Below are 4,578 nucleotides of genomic sequence, written 5' to 3' on the forward strand. Positions count from 1 at the left end.
TCATATTTTGGATTTTTGAAGTCTGAACAAGCCGTAAGTTGTATAAATAATGCACAGAAGTTGTTTGGGTTTAACAAGCATATTGATCCGTACATGTGAATTGGTTATTCCTGTACCACTGATAAAGATAAAATTAAGTTGATTTTCAGACCACAAATAGACGTTTAAAAAAGGTTGATTTTTAAACCAAAAATTGACTAAACAAGGTTGATTTTTAAACAAAAAATAGCTGTATTAAATAGGTTGAATTTTAAACCAAAAATAGACGTCTAAAAAAGGTTGATTTTTAAACAAAAAATAGACGTCTAAAATAGGTTGATTTTTAAATAAAAATAGAAGTCTAAAATAGGTTGATTTTAAAACCAAAAATAGACGTCTAAGATAGGTTGATTTTTAAACCAAAAATAGACGTCTAAAAAAGGTTGATTTTTAAACCAAAAATAGACGTCTAAAAAAGGTTGATTTTTAAACCAAAAATAGATGTCTAAAAAAGGTTGATTTTTAAACCAAAAATAGACGTCTAAAATAGGTTGATTTTTTAAACCAAAAATAGATGTCTAAAATAGGTTGATTTTTAAACCAAAAATAGACTTGTAAAAAAGGTTGATTTTTAAACCAGAAATAGACGTCTAAAATAGGTTAATTTTTAAACCAGAAATAGAAGTCTAAAATAGGTTGATTTTTAGATCTAAAATAGGTTGATATATAGACCTAAAATAGACACCTAAATTAGGTTGATTTATAGACCCTTAGGTTTATTTATAGACCTATAGTAGACGTTTAAAATAGGTTTATTTATAGATCTAAAATAGGTTGATTTATAGACCAGAAATAGACGTCTAAAATAGGTTGATTTTTAGATCTAAAATAGGTTGATATATAGACCTAAAATAGACGCCTAAATTAGGTTGATTTATAGACCCTTAGGTTGATTTATAGACCTAAAGTAGACGTTTAAAATAGGTTTATTTATAGATCTAAAATAGACCAGAAATAGACGTCTAAAATAGGTTGATTTTTAGATCTAAAATAGGTTGATATATAGACCTAAAATAGACGCCTAAATTAGGTTGATTTATAGACCCTTAGGTTGATTTATAGACCTAAAGTAGACGTTTAAAATAGATCTAAAATAGGTTGATTTATAGACCAGAAATAGACGTCTAAAATAGGTTGATTTTTAGATCTCAAATAGGTTGATATATAGACCTAAAATAGACGCCTAAATTAGGTTGATTTATAGACCCTTAGGTTGATTTATAGACCTAAAGTAGACGTTTAAAATAGGTTTAATTATAGATCTCAAATAGACCAGAAATAGACGTCTAAAATAGGTTGATTTTTAGATCTAAAATAGGTTGATATATAGACCTAAAATAGACGATTTATAGACCAGAAATAGACGTCTAAAATAGGTTGATTTTTAGATCTAAAATAGGTTGATATATAGACCTAAAATAGACGCCTAAATTAGGTTGATTTATAGACCCTTAGGTTGATTTATAGACCTAAAGTAGACGTTTAAAATAGGTTTATTTTTAGATCTAAAATAGGTTGATATACAGACCTAAAATAGACGATTTATAGACCAGAAATAGACGTCTAATATAGGTTGATTTTTAGATCTAAAATAGGTTGATATAGACCTAAAATAGACGCCTAAATTAGGTTGAATTATAGACCCTTAGGTTGATTTATAGACCTAAAGTAGACGTTTAAAATAGGTTTATTTTTAGATCTAAAATAGGTTGATATATAGACCTAAAATAGACGATTTATAGACCAGAAATAGACGTCTAAAATAGGTTGATTTTTAGATCTAAAATAGGTTGATATATAGACCTAAAATAGTCGCCTAGATTAGGTTGATTTATAGACCAGAAGTAGACGTTTAAAATAGATCTAAAATAGGTTGATTTATAGACCAGAAATAGACGTCTAAAATAGGTTGACTTTTAGATCTAAAATAAGTCTATATATAGACCTAAAATAGACGCCTAAATTAGGTTGATTTATAGACCCTTAGGTTGATTTATAGACCTAAAGTAGACGTTTAAAATAGGTTTAATTATAGATCTCAAATAGACCAGAAATAGACGTCTAAAATAGGTTTATTTTTAGATCTAAAATAGGTTGATATATAGACCTAAAATAGACGATTTATAGACCAGAAATAGACGTCTAAAATAGGTTGATATTTTAGATCTAAAATAGGTTGATATATAGACCTAAAATAGACGCCTAGATTAGGTTGATTTATAGACCCTTAGGTTGATTTATAGACCTAACGTAGATGTTTAAAATAGGTTTATTTATAGATCTAAAATAGGTTGATTTATAGACCAGAAATAGACGTCTAAAATAGGTTGATTTTTTTAGATCTAAAATAGGTTGATATATAGACCTAAAATAGACGCCTAGATTAGGTTGATTTATAGACCCTTAGGTTGATTTATAGACCTAACGTAGACGTTTAAAATAGGTTTATTTATAGATCTAAAATAGGTTGATTTATAGACCAGAAATAGACGTCTAAAATAGGTTGATTTTTAGATCTAAAATAGGTTGATATATAGACCTAAAATAGACGCCTAAATTAGGTTGATTTATAGACCCTTAGGTTGATTTATAGACCTAAAGTAGACGTTTAAAATAGGTTTATTTATAGATCTAAAATAGGTTGATTTATAGACCTAAAATAGGTTGATTTATAGACCTAAAATAGTCAAAACTAAACTGTCGAGGTAGGGTCATTCAACAAAGTTTCCCAACCCTTATTGATTTGCAAAATCTTGATCTTGGCTCAATTTACTAGACGTCTAAATTAAAAACATTAAATATGATCATATTTTGGATTTTTGAAGTCTGAACAAGCCGTAAGTTGTATAAATAATGCACAGAAGTTGTTTGGGTTTAACAAGCATATTGATCCGTACATGTGAATTGGTTATTCCTGTACCACTGATAAAGATAAAATTAAGTTGATTTTCAGACCACAAATAGACGTTTAAAAAAGGTTGATTTTTAAACCAAAAATTGACTAAACAAGGTTGATTTTTAAACCAAACATAGCTGTATTAAATAGGTTGAATTTTAAACCAAAAATAGACGTCTAAAAAAGGTTGATTTTTAAACAAAAAATAGACGTCTAAAATAGGTTGATTTTTAAATAAAAATAGAAGTCTAAAATAGGTTGATTTTAAAACCAAAAATAGACGTCTAAGATAGGTTGATTTTTAAACCAAAAATAGACGTCTAAAAAAGGTTGATTTTTAAACCAAAAATAGACGTCTAAAAAAGGTTGATTTTTAAACCAAAAATAGATGTCTAAAAAAGGTTGATTTTTAAACCAAAAATAGACGTCTAAAATAGGTTGATTTTTTAAACCAAAAATAGACGTCTAAAATAGGTTGATTTTTAAACCAAAAATAGACTTGTAAAAAAGGTTGATTTTTAAACCAGAAATAGACGTCTAAAATAGGTTAATTTTTAAACCAGAAATAGAAGTCTAAAATAGGTTGATTTTTAGATCTAAAATAGGTTGATATATAGACCTAAAATAGACACCTAAATTAGGTTGATTTATAGACCCTTAGGTTTATTTATAGACCTATAGTAGACGTTTAAAATAGGTTTATTTATAGATCTAAAATAGGTTGATTTATAGACCAGAAATAGACGTCTAAAATAGGTTGATTTTTAGATCTAAAATAGGTTGATATATAGACCTAAAATAGACGCCTAAATTAGGTTGATTTATAGACCCTTAGGTTGATTTATAGACCTAAAGTAGACGTTTAAAATAGGTTTATTTATAGATCTAAAATAGACCAGAAATAGACGTCTAAAATAGGTTGATTTTTAGATCTAAAATAGGTTGATATATAGACCTAAAATAGACGCCTAAATTAGGTTGATTTATAGACCCTTAGGTTGATTTATAGACCTAAAGTAGACGTTTAAAATAGATCTAAAATAGGTTGATTTATAGACCAGAAATAGACGTCTAAAATAGGTTGATTTTTAGATCTCAAATAGGTTGATATATAGACCTAAAATAGACGCCTAAATTAGGTTGATTTATAGACCCTTAGGTTGATTTATAGACCTAAAGTAGACGTTTAAAATAGGTTTAATTATAGATCTCAAATAGACCAGAAATAGACGTCTAAAATAGGTTGATTTTTAGATCTAAAATAGGTTGATATATAGACCTAAAATAGACGATTTATAGACCAGAAATAGACGTCTAAAATAGGTTGATTTTTAGATCTAAAATAGGTTGATATATAGACCTAAAATAGACGCCTAAATTAGGTTGATTTATAGACCCTTAGGTTGATTTATAGACCTAAAGTAGACGTTTAAAATAGGTTCATTTTTAGATCTAAAATAGGTTGATATATAGACCTAAAATAGACGATTTATAGACCAGAAATAGACGTCTAAAATAGGTTGATTTTTAGATCTAAAATAGGTTGATATATAGACCTAAAATAGACGCCTAAATTAGGTTGAATTATAGACCCTTAGGTTGATTTATAGACCTAAAGTAGACGTTTAAAATAGGTTTATTTT

This window comes from Syngnathus typhle, linkage group LG1 (assembly GCF_033458585.1).
Source record: "Syngnathus typhle isolate RoL2023-S1 ecotype Sweden linkage group LG1, RoL_Styp_1.0, whole genome shotgun sequence".
NCBI lineage: Eukaryota > Metazoa > Chordata > Actinopteri > Syngnathiformes > Syngnathidae > Syngnathus > Syngnathus typhle.